General features: G+C 38.2%; 1 pseudogene; it reads left to right on the top strand.

Moving 5' to 3' along the window:
* The first annotated feature begins 7,362 nt into the window (after positions 1–7,362).
* Positions 7,363–7,563, top strand: LOC109453503 (small nuclear ribonucleoprotein G pseudogene; annotated as a pseudogene).
* Positions 7,564–18,978: the final 11,415 nt, after the last annotated feature.

Here is an 18,978-nt window from a genome sequence, read left to right as displayed (position 1 = left end):
GAACTATGGCTCATTAGTTATTTTATATCTGCTCATCTTTTTCCCCTAAAATTTCTATAATAAACATGTTTTATTTTGTAAAAAAGCAAGGTGGCAATACATTTTTTTAAGGCCAAGATACATGATATATAGCATTTTGAAATTGGGAAGCAGGGTCTACACCGGGGCTTCAGAAGATCAATGCTTTGCTATATAGACTCCACAGTGCAGACAGATGTTCTTGATCAGAAGGAGCAGAAAAAAATGATAAAATGACTTATGGGAGTAAATGATGTGGAAAGGTTTAAGTATGAGAACGCAGCAGAGAATGATTTCTAAATGTTATAGGTCTTCAACACTTAGGAAGACACCTTCCTTTAACTCATAATAAAATGCTATAGCAAGAAAAGTAAAATGCAAACAGTTCTTTTGAAGGCTGACAATGAAAGAAACACTTCCTGAAATTGCCAAAGATTAGAAAACACATTTAAATTTTAATTAGGATGATTAATCAGCTCAATATTCTGCACACACAGGAAGTTTCAAAAAGAAAAGCAGTCTTCCTGAGGATGCCCATGCTGATGTCCGCAAAGAAATTTCCTTACACAATCCATTTATTCGATCAGCAAACATTATTCAGTACCTACTATGTGCCAGGTACTATGGTGGATCCTGGAATCCACAGACAACTAGTGAGAGTATCATTTATGCCCTCAAGGATCCCAAGCTCTTTTTAGGAAGACGGATTTGAGCTGCACTGTAGCATGATAGAAGCATGTTCATTCGGAATCAAATTCCTTCGTGAATTTGCCACAACACAGTGACCTTGCCTATCTCACCAGGTTATTAAGGGACCAATTTCTGGTCTCGGTGTCTGATGTTTATTCTTTCATCCAGACCCACAGGTTCAATTTTGCTTGGTATGTATTTGTTGAAAGCAATAGAAACAATCCCAATCACCTATCACTTGAACAAGAGACTTTACCTAAATCTACATTAGGGGAGGTAGAGTCCCCGTGTGTGGTAGGTTTGCCAGATCCAAGCCCTGCCCTCCTATCTTTACTACACAGTCATTGGCAGTTCAAATGTTTGGCTTCCAAATGAAGTCAAGAGAAAGAACTCAGATACTGGTATTTTGAAGTAGAGAACATACAGATTGATCGCCCCTGATCTAGAAACTTCCAGAAACTACTTCAATTTTATAGTTTCTGCAGTACTAAAAAGCTGTAATTGCAAATGAAAGCAGGGTGTTTATTCAAGACTATAGGCATGTGATATAATTGTTCCTATTTCCAAAGCAGCTTGAAGAATGAATTGCAGGACAGTAAAGTCAGAGCATGATGGAAGCTCATGACTTGTTGGGTTTCATGGCCTGTGCTTCTTAGGGTCCCTTCTAAAGAATGTGCTCTATCCGTGGGCCTTAGAAACAGCATCCCAAAGTGACATTCCCATGGAAAAGGTAGGCCAATCAGATTCTAGGGAGAAGAGTTTGAACTTAGCAATGGAGACTGTAGTGAGGCAGCAGTCATGAAACAGAGTTGGAGCTGTGGCTTTATTAGATCATGGGCAAGATGAGTGAGAGAAGCTGGCCAAAAGAGCAAGAATAGACAGATGAAAGAAAAGCAGAGATAACCAAAGGTAAGAGAGATTGCATGGCCCTGAGATATTGGGGAGACATTGGTTCTTTATTTCAGTCCCTGAATCCATACATAGCCATGAAATGACCTGACATTTCTATAGAAGAGCTCCTTTCTACTTGGGCTAACTCAGGTGGCTTCGTTTTCTTTGGATTATTAAAGAGCCTTGACTAAGACAAATCAGAACGCAGTTGAGCAGAACCATTTTATTACCTGGTATAAGTAACATTCCAATGCATCAGTGGGTAAACAAACTCTATTAGTGAAAATCAGCAAAATACTGAGAGCAAATGATGAAAAATGCACTGCAAGATACCATAATACCAAAACAGGAGAGGGCGAAATGGATTTCATGTTCAACTTGAGATTCAGTGGGAAACCAAGATAAATACCACAAGGGACATTTTAAACCCTCATCTCTGATGGAAATAACAGCTTGAGTGCCTTGATCAGCTACTGGGCTCAAAAAATGTTATGAAATCAGGTACTTCCAATAGCAGCAGTAGTGATATTAATTTAAGAGTAATTCATAACTCAAGACAACAAACTGAGGCTTCGTGACAGGTTTCTGGATTTTCCAAGTCACAGTGTGGTTTGATGGACTGAATACATCAGCTTTTGTTTTCTACGTGGCAATATCACAGCCATGTTTCTGTGCCTAAGTCACAAATACATGTACACAATCTTTTTTGATACTTACAACTCATTTATTAAATGGTAATGGTCTAGTCCTCCAATAAAGACAAATTAGTCTTTTGCTTAGGAGATAAACCTATAAACTGGTTTCTTGTCTACAGCACTCATCCATTATAAAGCTTGTGCCTTCTGAAAGATGAATAATTATAGTCCCTGAGGAGATTTACTATATATATTGCTGTGGTAGTCATCAAATTGGAAGGAGGGTTGATAGGTGTGGGCAACAATGATAAAATGAACAGCGCTCTCGTCTGTCAGGCAGCAAAGTAAATCAGTGAGAACAGCCCTCATTACCGCAAGTTGAGTGGGTATGTGTGGTGTCCAATTTCTGGGCATGTACCCTTTCTCTCTGCAATAAAATAAATACTTACCATAAGGACTTACTTATCATAATAAATTCATCTAATGAGTAAGTAAAAGAAAGATCATATATGACTTATGATTGAGTTCATTTGGGGCCCTATTTTATATAAATAACCTCCCTTTTAAAATAAAATAGCCATATATATAATTTTTTATAATATATATAATTTTTATAATATATAATTTTTATATATAATTATATCTATAATTTTTTTATTTATTTTTTCTTTCTGTCTCTCTCTCTTTCTTTCTTTTTCTTTTTCTTTCTTTCTTTTTTCTTTTTTTTTTTTTTTTTTTTTTTTTGCCACATTGAAAGTCTATATTCCTTGGGGGGAAATGGCAGATCAGAAATCAGAATCTAACAAGCTATGCATAATAAATGTGTAGCATATGTTACGGTTGAATTCACTTCTACTGTTTGCAGCATATACATTCTACCTAGAATTGCAAAAGTGCTTGTTATCTTGATGACACTGAGGCAAGAAGAGAGGATGACAAGAAGAATGCCATATTTAGCTCAAGATATTGCCTCCTGGGATCATGTTAGGATTCCTAACAATAAATCCATGGGAATAAATTCAGGAATCACTAGAGTTTAAAATTGCTATATCCTAATTATACACTGTTCTTAGCAGTCTCATAGGTCCTGTGGTTTAATTTCATAAGTTACGCTAATTTCATTATAACATATATCCTTTACAAAATGCTGATTAGAAATGAGTCGGGCCTTCTGTTAATTCAATATCTTTGGATGATTCTGTCCTAACAATTCCTACTGGTAAATCAAATCCTTCTCTCTCCAGCTTCAAAACCCTAGTTTCTTCTTTTAAAAACATCTACAGGATTTGTTGTCTTATTCTTCATTCAGTAAATACTTATTGACTGCCCGCTGGGTATAGCATTATGCTAGACACAAAGAAAGATGGAAAGATGGATCATGCAAACTTCTAGCCCTCTAGAAAATTGGTCTTTCAGGACAATAAACATGTATGCATGAAAAGTGAAATATCAATACAGAAGTTAGAATGATGGTGGATCAGAAAAGAGATAGCTCAAAAAAGTACATTTTGAAATGCCAAATAACTGGTCTAGACAAAAATAAATAAATGAGCAGAATAGAAGCAGCAATAATCTTTCAGTGTTCAGTGGGCAGAAAAGACTTCTTGAAAAAGGAAAAGAGATTTGAACCATTTTAAAAGAGGCAGTCTGAGTATTGCCAAGGACGTGGGTCAATATGCAGAGGTGGGTAAGGTGGGAGAAAATGTTTCACTCCTGAGACTGGGGGGGAAATTAGCTGGAATGCTGGCGAACAAGCAGGAGAGTAATTTGAAGATAGTTTGTAGAGCATCTTGACTAGCAGTCTAGTAATGCATATTCATAAAAGGTTTTATTAAATCAACTTTATTGAGGCATAATTTATGTAGAATCAATTGCACACATTTTGAATGTACTGTTAGATGAGTATTAACAAATAGATATTGTCATGTAACGACCACTTCAAACAAGATATAGAACATCTCTACCATTCCAGAAAGTTCTCTTGTGACCCGTTTCCGTCAATCTTTCCCAAACCACCTTCTTTTTCATTAACACACCACAGTCCACTACTACCCACAACTGGACATTTTGAGTAATTCCAGTTTTATGCTATAAAATATTCAAGCTGTTCTATTATATTTTATACAGCTGCAAACACTTTAAAACACAAGGGTTTTAAACGGTTTTGTGAATTATTTTCTTAAGCCTGGGCCTCCCAAGTGTACTTCTAGGTTAAACCATATAATACTTCATTCAACCACTAGATTTTGAGTGTGGCGTGGTATCTGAGGTCATATTTCTACCTTGCTGTGACCCCCAGATTCCCAGGATATATGCTAATTTTCTCATTGGCTTTATTATCAGTATCAACAAACCCATTTAAGGCTTCAACTTAAAGATGGCAGATTGATCATACACATATGCCTCCTCTCATTCTCAAGAACTGGAGAGAATGAAAATAAAGGATATATATATATATATATATATATATATATATATACACACACACATATATATACACACAGATAAAGAGAATGGGAGATAAGATATCAGACAAGAAGTTTCAACACATCCTGGGAAGACAGAAGGCAGACAGAGCAGCAGTAACAGATTTAACAGAGGAAACTATATTTGAAAGAGCCTTAGAGATGAGAAATCACTTTATCCATAGAATGTCTCTGAGATTCTCAGACTGTCGGTCAGATACTGCAGAAAGAAGAGATGAGGCATGAGGTTGCAAAAAGGGATTGGTTGCAAGTCTGCATGTATGGAGTGTCTAGACTCCAAGGACCCTTCTCCCACATTAGTCTGTCAGGCAATTATGCACCATCTGTATGTCCAACCTCCTCCCAAGCAGGACAAGGGAGATTTAATTTCTTGAGAATTCAAGGAAGAAGCACTGAATTCAGAGATTCCCAGACCTAGTGGTAGACAGTAAGTGAAGAAATTAAATGAAAGAGAGAATACTGAATGGTGGGTGCTCCTTACTTTGCTCACTCCCATGATATTGGCAGCTCGGCATATGCCCTCAGAACAAAACTCCAGAGAGTGGCTTTTAGGTTCCACTTCAAAATCAAGTGACCATTTGCTGCCGATGCATCCTGCAAAGAAGTCTCCCAGCTCACAAATCTCCTCTGTGCATACAGAGATTCCAAGAATCTCTTTGCTGCTTCTTTTATTATTATTAAAAATTGACAGCCAAGGATTATTGACATTTCAAGAAATTTTCCAAAAAGAAAGGGAGAGATGAAAACAAAGAGTAAAAAGGAATCCAGAGGAAGGAAAAGAGAGTGAAGAAAACATAAGAAATTTTCTCCCCAAAAACATAAATACTCGTAGAGAAATAAGAGAATGGGTTATATAAAATAAGAATAGAAAGTTAACAAAAAGGAATAGCAAAGAATCAGAAAGTGCTCTTCAAAGTTAAAAATTAGATATAATCGAGGAACTCCCCCAGAAAATAAAGCAAAAAGGCAAAGAGGTGGAAAAATAGGAGAAAAAAATATTAAAGTTTCAACCTAGGAAGTACAGCTGAGTTCTGGGAAAAGAAAACAGACAAAATGGGAGGAAGAAAATTATAAAAGAAATCATTTAAGGAAAGTGTATGAATATCTAGATGGAAAGTGTTGCTCAGTAAATTGCAAACAGACTTACATGAAGACATATTATTGTAAAATTCCAGAATACCAAAGTTACAGAGAAGATTAATAATTGTTTAAAGCTTTCAGAGAGAAATACAATGCCACACACAAAGGAACATGCATCAGAATGGCATTGGATTTTTCAATAGCTACACTGGATAGCAGAAAACAACAGAGCAATAGCCTCAAAATTCTGAAGAAAATGTATACCAGCCAAACTATCGATCAAAGATCAGAGTACAAAGAAGATATTTTCATAAAGGCGAAGCCTCAAGAACTGCCTTCCCATACACTCTTTCGTAAAAAATAACTGAAAGATGTTCTCCATAGATGTAAGGAAAATTATCAAGATAATGAAAGGCACAGAACTCTGAAAATGTGGGAATTCACAGGAAAATAGTGAATGAATTTCCCAAGACGAAGTTGAAGGAAGTTCCCTTTGACAGCTGTGTAGGAAGCCTGAAGACCAGCTAGTCTACAGTGGGGCAGGAGCACCCATGGTTCTGGGTGGGAGTGTTGGGGGGGGGATGGCATTGATAGACCACCTGCAATGTTTAAATGTCTTATAGAAAGTCACATGAGAGAAAGAAAAGAGGCAGTTAATAAATGCAAGTTGAGGGCACACCAAGTGCAGGTTAGAAATGAAAGTGAAATAACGAGGTGAAGGAGGCTTTAAATCAGTAGGTCTAAAATGAGTAGGGGGTGGGAGTAATGTGGACCATAAGTCTGTAAATGCATGTGTGTACATTACACATGTAGATGTATAAATACACAGGCAAGCGTGCACAGACGAGTGTGTGTGTGTGTGTGTGTGTGTGTGTGTGTGTGTTGCAGGAGAGAAGTAAGGACAGAGGAAGAAGAGATTATACCTTATTCAGAGGCCCTGTTGCTGACATAAATCTCATGCTCCTTTATGGACATGTCCTTCAGGTGATTTATTTTTGTTTGCTTGCTTGTTTGTTTTTTGGTTGTTTTGCTTTTGAGTTTGTTGTAAGGGTAGAGGTCACTGCTAATTCTGTGGTGCGCTGTATATCCCTGGGAGTCAGAATTTCTGGAGTGCAGCATCCACACAGCGCAGCGTCTGACTGAGGGCTGGAGGAGTTTGATGGCATTCTGAAGTCTAGTGACATAAAAGGGTTTCCTGGGGATCCAAGGTATAACCCTCTTTGCAGAAATCTGTTGTCACATCCTGGAGCTGAGTTGTGTAAAGTAGACTAAGTCAAATCCATGTCAAATGCTACCTTTTAAAGCCTCCACGTGGTTCAGCAAAGAGAACAGGAGACAGGGAGGCTTCCTCATGATTTTGAGAAAACAGACTGACTCTGCCTTTTAAAAGTCTTGTTGGAAGCCACAGTGGGAATGCTATTTTGCAGCAATGTTTGCTCTTTTTTTACTCCCTTAACTATTATTGCTGATTATTATTCTTTGTCATTAAGAGCTGTGATGCCAGGTGAGGAAGGCCACGAATTCTGTTTGGAGGCTTCTTTTGAACTCTCTGAGTAGGCACCATGAGCAAAGCTCACCCTCCCGAGTTGAAAAATATTTATGAACAAGAAGTTATTGAAATTAAATGGTGGCAGGTACGTCCAAGGAATATTGTCATAGATGAATGTGTGGAGATGGCAACTAGTGGGCAACAGAACAATATTGGAATGGTGGTAATTCTAGGAAATAGTTTCATCATGTTAGAAGCTGTGGAACGAATATAGAGAATGGCTTTGTTCACCAGAGAAATTAACTGCTTCCCCATGTCCCCTCGCCATAGCTGCTGTTTTACTACAATATAAAAATTGGATCGGGTACATTTTCATGTTGAACTTTTTTGTTAAATAAACTTTTGTAACAGTAAAAAAAAAAACAAAAAAAATCTGTGATGATATATATGTTTGTGTGTGGGGGGGTATAATATATAATATATTTAAAATATTCTTTATTTCACACAGCATATTCTTATAGGAATGACAGAGATGATATCAGGATAGCGATGGATTAGCAGCCTAGTCAAAAGAACAGCAGACATGTCAAGGGCCTTGGCCCAAGGATGGCCCCAGACCTCTGTGGAGGGTCCTAAAAGGGTGTGACAATTGGGCAGAGGACCCTGGAGTCTGGGATCAGAGATCTGGGTTCAGGGCCTAGCTGTGAATGCAGGCAAATGACTTGACATGACTATGCCTCAGTTTTTTCATCTGTAAAGTAGAAATGATTACTCATATCATGGGATTATTTCAAAGTTAGGATATGCGAAAGATTTTTAAATGTAAAAATTTATAAAAGTATAATTTATTATTACAATTCATATAATACATTTTATAATATATAATTAGTATAATATGTGATAGATAATTATTATGATTTATTTTATGACAATACATATTTAATAGATACCAAATTCTTTCCATTTTTCATACTTTGATGCATTGTTTCCAACATGTAGACAATTAAGCCGTGGCTGATATGTAACTGCAATCACTAAGGTGACAGATCTTGAATTATGCAAAGACAAATTAATCAGCTGAGGCAGCTGCTCAGTAGTAAATGGAGCATTGTGTATTCTTAGGATCCAGGACCAGTCTCCTTGGCTCTGCCACTCCTTAAGCACCCTGATCATGTCATATCCCATCCCTGAGCCCGAGTCTTCGTATCTGTACAGTAAAGGAGTTGGATGGTCTTCAAGGTTCTCTACCAGAAATTTTCTCTCAGAAATAGTTTCTCATGTGCACCTGAGTTAGGCATAAGGGTAATCAGCAACTGTGTTAGTTACCTATTACTGTAAACAAATTACCCCCAAACTTAGCAGCTTCAGCCACACTTATTATCTCACAGTTTCTGTGGGTCAGGAATCTAGGCTCAGCTTAGCTGGGGACCTCTGACCAGGGCCTCTCACAGCCTTCAATCAAGTTCTTAGCCAGGGCTGCTGTCATCTCAGGGCTCAATGGGGGCAGGATTCATCTCCAAGCTCACTCCTGTGACTGTTGGCAGAATGCAGTTCCTCCAGGGTTGTGGGGCTGAGGGCCTCAGATCTTTGCTGGCTGCTGGCCAGAGGCACCCATTCCTGGCCGCATGGGTTTCTCCACAGGGCTGCTCACAACCAGGCAGCTGGTTTTCCCCATAGTGACATCCCGTTGCTTCTGCCAAATTCTATTCATTAGAGGCAAGTCAGGAAGTCTAGCTCACATTTAGGGGGAGGGGTTACACAAGGGCATGTTCAGTGGGAGGCAGGGATCTGTGGGACACGTTGGAGTCTAGCAATCAGAGCAACTAAGGGAGAATCACCAGGGAATTGCCTCATAGGAGGAATCAAGTGATACTATTTATCCATTGGTTCATTCATACGCTAAACATTCTTCATTGCCTTCCGTGACAGTGCCTAATATTATATGCTCTGGGATAGCAAAGACAACAAATAAAAAAGCCCTTTTCCCCATCTATATACATTTGTTCTCCATGAAGTGGGGGTGGGAGGTTGTTGGAATTACCTGGAGCTCCTTCTCAACTATGTGTGTCTAGGAGGGCACTCCAGCCACACAGATTCTAATATGCTTTCTTGTTAAGAACTACTAATCAGAGAAAGGCTAAGACTGGTACTCAGGAGACTGTAGGATAAAGTAGATTTATCCTACAGTCTCCTACAGTCTCCTGTAGCAACAGGGAAGGACCGTATGAGGGTTCTCCTGCCCACAGACCCAGAAGTGTTACTCCCAGTGGCTGTTCCTGAGAGACGTTATTGGAAGAAACAAATGTTATATATGTAATACCAAGTTCCTATAAGGAACCAGAAGATGGCTGCTTCCATACCAAACTTCCAGCATCCTCCCAATTTTATTTTCTTTTATCATTTTATGTGCCCATTTTCCCCACCAAATGGCAAACATCATTGAGGGCAGTGTCTGTCATATTTATATACCTCCTGCATCCTCCCCTTCCCTCCTCCCTCCCTCCACAAGTGTCCCCCTTTCCAGTCAATCTCCCCCTTCAGTTTATTTAGTTTAATGTCTTACATGTGGAACTTTGCTACAGCAGCTATGAAATTAACACATTCCCTAACCACCCACAGAACTATGGGTAACTTAGAAGGAAAATGCATCAATAATTATTTCCTAAAACAAGTGCTAAGTTTTCAAGTTTTTCTGTACTCCAGATGGGTTGTTTTCTGCTTTGGGAACTTTGCACAGACAGGAAAAGGAGCAAAATAAAGGGAAATGTTTGAAGTGCTCTGGTTTTCTGGCAGAGGGTACGCCCTGGGTGCACACTGTCTGGCCATTCCCTAGAAGGCTTCACCTCAGCAAATACATGTGGATCTTTAGAGGGTGTCTGTTAGAGTTAGGCAGCATAGTGAGATCTTGTGACCAATTAGACCTAAAGGGTTACAGGAGGTGAGAGAGTTATTCCTTCACAGAAATTGAAAAATTAGCAAATTCTATAATACAAGGCACTGGCTATGTATGTGATCATAAAGATTCAGAGAAGGAGGCTAATTGGGAGAGAGTTTGGAGGAGTTAGGATGGCACTAGATGGGGAGCCAACAGGAGTGAGTGAAGAGAGACAGACAGCATCTGTGCTAGTTAGACACACAGACCTTGGTGCTAGATCAGCTCTGGCTTTGAATCCCTGTATTGTTTCTCACTACCTGTGCACCCTTAGGTGATTCTAAAGCTTTCTAATTTCCAAAATTCAGAGAATAATAGTACGTTTCTTATGTTGCTATCGTGAGAGTTGATGCAATAATGTTCAGTAAACGTAGAATTATGTGCTTAAGACATAGCTTAATAAATGGTCATTATCGTCATCATTATTAGAGGCTGGGACACAGTAGTAGCAGAGTGGAACCAACCTGATACATGAGCAAGGAGGAGACTTGTCTGATTGGAGGATTCTGCAACGGCCAAGGCCCTTTCAGGCTCAGTAATGAGACTACCTTTCTTTGGCCTTTAAACTGTTCCCGTGAAATTCAATCAGCTGAAGCACAACTGTATATTTTTGTAAGACTGAAATTCTGTAATAATTGAGAATTTTGAAAACAATTCATTTTATGTATGAAACGATTATTAAGAAGTTTCAAATAGGGAAATACAGTCATTTTATTTCATGAGAAATGGGTTAGCTAGTTTATTTTAGAAATGACATAATTTTACTTTTGAGCCAACATGTTACAAAAATTAAATTATAAATACAGAAAAGCCAGAGAGCTGCCCTGTGGCTGCTCCACCAGCCACATGTGGCTATTGAAAACTTGAAATGTGGCTAGCCTGAAATAAAATGTGATGTAATTTTAAAATTCACTCTGGAATTTAAGACAGTATGAAAAAGAATTTAAACTATCTCATTTATCACTTTTATATGGATTACATGTTGAACTGATAAAATTTTGGATATGTTGGGTTAAATAAGATATATTACTAAAATTGATTTCACTTGTTTCTTTTTACTTTTTTAATATGGCTACTAAAACATTTAAATTACATATATGTCTTCCCATTGTATCTCTATTGGATATCCTCCCACTAGACAATGAGACAGAGCTCCTTCTATTTATTTATTCATAATTCATTCTACCATGCTCAGTCCTTTGTACTGGGAATACCAAGATAAACATGCAGTCAGTCTTTGTCCACATTACAGGGTTTAGAGGTTACGGAATTAGGGTAGGATGTATGGAGCCAGGAGGCCCTGACACCTGTACTGGGCTGGGTGAGTCACTTCTTGTAATATCCGTGTTCTCTGCCCTGGCAGCTGCAGGCCTCACCTGCGCTTTGCTTCTCATTTTGCATTTTCTCTTGGTCACAGCCATTGCTTCCTTTGCATCCACCCCCTCTCCCAGCTCAAACGGGAATTTGGCACTCAGATCTGCACGCACAGGACCACACCCAGAGAACTCACCTTCGTCCTTCCCTAAACCACTCCCAAAGAGCTGGCTTCCTAAGAGAACAGTCTTGTGTATCTAGATTCCTTACGAATAAGGAGCAGAGTTCTTTGTTTGAGAGACAAATACAGACATAAATAATTCTCTGTCTCCCTTGCCCCCTTTTCTCCCCTCTCCCCCCTACCCACTCTTAAAAAGATTCCATAGTCTCCCTTTGATAACCACATTGGTATTGAATAACATGACATCACACAAGGAGGTGACTTTTCTTACACCTGGATCTTCCCTGCTACAGTCTAGTCCCTATCCTGTAGTTCTCACAGGGGAAAAACAGCTTCTCCTATCAAGCTATTGGCCTTCCCCAGTGTTCGCAAATAGTTAATGTGTTCGTCTTTCTTCTTTTTTCATATAGAATAAGCACAATTTTCAAAATGTTTCTTTGGTTGTGGTTTGTTGTTTGTTTGTTTTTTCTGATTTGTTTTCTTACACCTTCACCTTACTCTACTTAGGTTTTTGAGGCAGTAAATTATTTCGTGTACTTTGAAGGTTCTTATTTCTAAAACTATTTATGCTGGTCTTTTTAGAGTCCTCATGCTTCCCCCACAAAGGTCTTGGTATCCCATTAAATAAATGAGAACAGTGCTTTAAAGCATGGCACATAGAGTGAAAAAAGAACCCTTGGTTTACACTTTTTTATATTTTTCTTTATCGTTATCCAGTATTCCCCATCACAGTAACAAGGCTGCATTCTTGATTCATGTTCAACATCCAGGCCACCCCCACCCGCAACCCTGCCATCCCTGTCTGTCATTCTTGTATTATCTGCAATTCCCAAAAGAGTATTTATGTCACTGTCTTTCCTGTTATCCAGCAGTTTTTCATCTTGGATTCCGTTCTATTTGCTTTAAAGCTAGCAAAGAAAAAATATTAACAATGGTTGTTTTTTAGGTTGTAAATGAAATTGTATAAAATGGGAGCTTCGGTCTTTTTTTATTTTTATTTTTTAGCTTATCTTATTCCCTAAAGTGAAAAAGGCACCTGCTACTTAAATCATAATTCTTTTGGCAGTAGTTTCTTGGTCAGAATCAAATTCCTTCTTTGCCTTCAAAAATGGCAAATATATCAAGATTGTTGTTTCATTGTATATATTGAATTACAGAATACCCATAAGATTTTGTGGCCCTAAAGATATTTTTGCAGCATGTAGTGCCAGAAACACTATTGTTTCCACACAACTCAGTTAAAGATACTTAAAGGGCAAGTGAATCTGGAGTCAAAAAAAAGACATTGTTATACACTGTATTTCTAGCATGTTGATACATAAGGCCAATTTTTGCGTTGTAGCTTACAGTGTTTTACTGTAACTGAAAATAAAATTGATAATTAAAATAACTTTGGCTAGTTGAGAAGAGTTTTTCAATCAAAAGCTAAATTACGGAAATATTAAACCCTTATATAAAATGAAAATAAATTTTAGAAAATAAAATGGAAAAGAAATGAAACCCAAGGCTTTAAATCTTTTAATAACCTTTATTGGAATGCCCTAATTCTAAAAAATAAGTACATAAAAATAAAATAATAATAAATAAAAATACACTTTCATAATAAAAGAACATGATCATTGAGGTAAAGACACAAAGAAAAAAATTATTTTGAGTGTTTATTTTTTTTATATTTCTAATTCTTGAAATGTTTTTAATGTCTGATAATCCTCCTTGCTAATATTTCTCCTTTTGCATGGTAACCTGTTTTTGTTTTCTTTGTTTTTTTGTTTGTTTGTTTGTTTATGGTTGTCATATATTCTCAATACTCAGTGAGAATGCTACTTGGATTTCTTTTCATTCTCTTCATGTTCGCCATTAATTCTCTTTCCCTGGAATGATTATACTGATTGTCCAGCTAGATCTCCTTCTGTACTAGCTCCTAATTCTTCTCAAATGCCTGATTTTTCTAATGATTGTGCATATTTACAGGTTTCAATTTTAGTAACTGGTATAAAGTGGATCTCTCTGGTAACTGTGGAAGTAACTGTGGAAGTCATACTGCTTAACTTACCCTTGCCGGCCGATGCCAAAGTTTATTTCTGCAGGAATCCAGGCTCTCCCTCACCTCTCTCACTGCCATTTCCGCAGCAGAAGAGATCTAGGATGAGATCACACATGCCACCCGACAGCATGGCTCTGCTCCTGCCCGCTTCCCAGGACCTCTCATATGAAACCAGGGAATCTGTAACTTGCTGCACAAGTTGGGATCAGGCTCATCCACTCTAACAAGATATTGATGTACCACCCAACACCCTCCTCTACACTGAGTCCTAGAAAAGCAGAAATTCTGTGCCATAAATGCAAATATATCAACCAGCTCTACTTTTAAAGAGAAACTAGAAAGTCAACTACTAAGTAGAGAGACTAGAGTACTTGAACTCAACCTCATTCTCCTGTCACGATACCTTCCTCCATTCTCATCTCCATGTAGCATAATTAAGTGGCACCAGAAACTCAAAAGAAAAGTGAGTACTTGTCAGGAAATCCCTTACACCTTGACCTTCAATGAGATTATACTAGAACACAGGGAAAGCCAGTTACTGCCAAAGATAAATTTAAGATGATGTCAACATGAAACTCTGTGTCACAGGGGGAAGAGAAATAGAAACTTTAGTTACATGGGCTATTAATTTTATCGAAATCACAGCAAACACCTAGAAGACTATATTATTCGCTTTTCAACTGTATTTTTATCAAATATACAAAGGCCTTATGTCCCATACCTTTGTTTTATTCCCCCATTTCTGTCCTTTCTCTGAAGATATCCTGCATTATCTCTTATTGTACTGTTGGCTTAACTCCACTTCCCCTTGATCTCTGTTCCCATTCTGATCCTAGCTTTTGAAGAAACTTAAAGCAAAGCTTGCTTTGGCCTGGCAGACACAGAGCGTGGGTTAGGAATTTGACACACTTAGGACTCCATACAATTCCATCCCTTACAAACTGCACTACCTTAGGACATTACCTGACCTCTCTCATCCTCAGTTTCCTCACCTATAAAATGCTAATGATAATGCCCAAAGTATGGGCAACACTTTATCAAAGTATCAGAATAGGGGCCCAATTAGAGATGAGATGAGTATGAATCTTCTATTTTTTAACTGGATGCTTCAGAAATTTGAGAATTCCAGAAGTTCCTTTCATGTACAATACCCTGCATGGGTGCTCGGAGGAACACAAAACCTACAGTGTAATCACATACCTGCTCTCAAGGTGGGCACATAAGCCCAGCATGATCAAAATGGAGCTCTGAATAGATGTGGAATAAAAGTTCCTTTTGCAGAGAGAGCTCTCGGGAGACAATGCTGAAGCTTAATCCCAAATCTTTTCTGTATTCCACTGCCAGTGGCAAGGGCAGGTGGCAATTGCACTGAGCTCTGAAAGCCATTTAATCCCCTTTTGGAAAATATTTCAGGTCATCTCACTCCATTGCCCAGGCTCCTCTCTCGGGGACATGAGCATTCAAGGACATCTTCTTCCAGTTCTGAAAACTCCTGGCTCTGGAACACACCAAGGCTTCTTTTGCCAGGGGGCAGTATTCCAGGGATGTTTTCTTAAAATTAGAATCCAATTCACCAAGCTTGGATTTCTTACTATTACTAATAAGGAAGTTTCCCTGCAAAAATAATTCAGGTACTCTATGGGTCAGAGGTTAGTGGGAGATTACAGGTTTTCTTCTTATTTTCACTGTGCTACTTCTGACTTTTAATTTCATGTTGATTGTACTAAAATTAAACTCACATGCATATTCCAGAGCGTGAGATAAACAAAACCCAAATATAATGTAAAGATGAACATTGACTTTTACTAACTACCTTCCTCCTACTTCTTTGACTCAAACACAGATTTTTCTTTAGTACCCTTTGCTATCAAATTGGGACCTTCCCACAGGTTAAAGTCTGAACTTAAAACATCGGTTCCAAATTCTCCCAGTGCCAGTATTTGGGAGAGTTTTGCCTAGACTCACATATTGTGGGAGGACAGGCAATTTCAGGGAAGTGGATGTCTCCTCCTCCATGGCTGAACTGAGTTACCAGGGAAAGTATGAAGCAGCCATGTGACAGCCGGGGTCCCTCCAGCTGCCTCAGGTCATAATGGCTCTTTGTCTCCATTAAAGTCCAGTCCACACATACGTCAGTCTCTGTGGCAAAGTCAGTAATGCTCTGTTCTAATAGAACCAAATGGTTTTTGTCCTGCTCTACACTTCCCAGCCATTTCCAGTTAGGTAGAGCCATGGGACCAGTTGACCCAATAGGCCATGAGGAGAGGATGAGGTGTGTCACTCTGGGAAGAAACAGTGAAAAGCCCATGAGTGGGCCTCCTTTCTTTCTTTCCCTGCTTCAGTGCCAGTGGCATTCCAACCTTCCAGATGGTAGCACCTCATCAGCCAGAGACTCCAACTGACAACAAACAGCTGAGTCTCCCAACCACTACCACCACTTCAGTTCACAATGGATTTGTCACACGTGCAAGCAATAAATGTTTGGGAGTTTAGATTGCTTGGTTACCATGTCATAACCAAGCCTATTCTACCTAATACATTCTAAAACCCAAAACCTTTATTCCTACCATAGACTAGGAGAATTTCTGTTGCTTATACCCAGAAGTCTATGCCACCCATTCATAAATGTGAGATGACATTCACAACGATGCAAAAATAACATCTGACCAAAATGTGTATTGTGTGTGTGCATTAATAGTTAGAAATGTTCACAAGGATTATCTCTGGATTGTAGAATTATGGGCAAATTTTGTTTCTGTTCTTTATACCTTTCTGTATTTATCCAGCTTTCCTCAATGTATTTATATTCCTTTCATAATCAGAAAGTAATTTTTTTTCTTTAAAAGTATTTTATTTTGGAGAATGGAGAAATGCTACCTGAATCAGACAGGGCAATCCATTAAATCTCAAATTCTGTCTTTAGCAGTGATCACAGATAATTTACAAGTGAGTAATATTATTTATTACAACAGTCTCAAAATATTTAAATGGCATAATAAGCATTGCTAGCTTACACTTTAACAACCCGTTTTGGCCCAATTACCAATGCAGTTATCAAAACATTTCTTGATACCTTACATTCAAAGCCATGGGTTATTCTATTTACTGAAAATATTCTTCCAATTCACCTAAAACTTGGAGAATATTTAGATGATACACATTTAAAAGTCACATAAATTCCTTCATAAAATTTTCTAGTATAGATATTCAATCTATATTCATAACTATTCAGCATATACTGAGTTCAAAAAATATTTTTCCTATCATAGATTTTTTTTAATTAAAGTTTACTGGGATGACAATTGTTAATAAAGTTACATAGATTTCTGCTATACAATTCTGCAATACATTATCTATATATCACATTGTGTGTTCACCACCCAAGGTCAGTTCTCTTTCCATCACCATATATTTGATCCCCTTTACCCTTCTCTACCACCCTCCTTCCCCTCTCCCCCTCTGGTAACCACTAAACTATTGCCTGTGTCTATGAGTTTTTGTTTCTTCATTTGTTTGTCTTGTTCCTTTGTTATTTTCAGTGCTATATACCACATATCAGTGAAATCATATGGTTCTCCACTTTTTCTGTCTGACTTATTTCGCTTAGCATTATAATCTCAAGATCCATCCATGTTGTCGCAAATGGTATTATTTGATCTTTTCTTATGACAGAATAGTATTCCACTGTGTATATATACCACAACTTCTTTATCCATTCATCTATCGAAGGACATTTTGGTTGTTTCCATGTCTTGGCCACTGTAAAAGCTGCAGTGAACATTGGAGCACACGTGTCTTTATGGATAAATGTTTTCAGATTTTTTGGGTAGATACCCAGGAGAAGAATTGCTGGGTCATATGGTAATTCTATTCTTAATTTTTGGAGGAACCTCCACACTGCCTTCCATAACAGCTGCACCAGTCTGCATTCCCACCAACAGTGTATGAGGGTTCCTTTTACTCCACGGCCTCTCCAACACTTATTATTTGTCTTGTTGATGATAGCCATTCTGACTGGGGTGAGGTGATATCTTATTGTGGTTTTTATTTGCATTTCTCTGATGAGTAGTGATGCTGAGCATTTTTTCATATGTCTATTTACATTTGTATGTCCTCTTTGGAGAAATGTCTCTTCAGGTCCTTTGCCCATTTTTTAATTGGATTATTTGTTTTTTTGCTGTTGAGTTGTATGAGTTCCTTATATATTTTGAATATTAGCCCCTTATCGGCAGCGTTGTTTGCAAAAATCTTCCTTTTATAATCAGAAAGTAATTTTACCATTATTTTTAAAAAAGAAATTGTTGCATTGATATCAGCAAAACATATTAGGACAGATAGATATTCAAAAATACAGATTTTCCTTGCTGCAGACAAAATTTGCTTACGCCCTGTCTGCCCCGGCTTCTGCCTCACCCACCCCTGTGTGTGCTCACTGAGGTCACCCAGGGCCTCCGTTTGCCTGTGGGCTCTCATCACGCTAACTGCTCGGCACGTTTTTCTCTCTCCCTGCACTAGTTCCATGGATTAGGACACGGACATATATTGGGGGGAGGGGGGCACCACTTAGCCCACTACACTAACATAAGATGAAATTAGCATTTCATAAAATTTGTTAAATACTCTGTTTCCCCCAAAATAAGACCTAGCTGGACAATCTGCTCTAATGCATCTTTTGGAGCAAAAATTAATATATGACACGGTATTATATTATATTATATTATATTATATTATATTATATTATATTATACTATGACCCGGTCTTATGTTATAGTAAAATAAGACTGGGTGTTATTAATTATTAAAACTATATTAATTTCTGCTCCAAAAGACGCATTAGAGCTGATGGTCTGGCTAGGTCTTATTTTCGGGGAAACACGGTAGATCAATAAATTATAAATAAGTGAATGACTTCTCCAGGCTGGACTTCCTTCATGAAGTCTGATTTATTCTTCTCCAGATGTGACTAGAAATGGCTTGTTTACTTCAAACTCACTATGCCCAATCCTCTCATCCCATGCGAGAAAAAAAAAAAAGTGCATTTGGATCTGACCCTGTGGCTCTTAACCAGCTAATACATTTCTGGCACAGGGCTATTCTGAAAGAAAAAGCCCTTGTTTCCCTTTGTCCAGTCGGTTGTTTAATAAAGTCGGTAACATGCTGAGCAAATCCACGTGGGGTCTGTGGCCCTTTTTCTCAAGGTTGATGTGAGGATTAATCT

The sequence above is a fragment of the Rhinolophus sinicus genome, chromosome 2, assembly GCF_057876585.1.
Source record: "Rhinolophus sinicus isolate RSI-liver-muscle chromosome 2, RSI-T2T, whole genome shotgun sequence".
NCBI lineage: Eukaryota > Metazoa > Chordata > Mammalia > Chiroptera > Rhinolophidae > Rhinolophus > Rhinolophus sinicus.
Note: the sequence above shows the minus strand (reverse complement) of the source record. Positions and strands in the feature narration are given on the sequence as shown.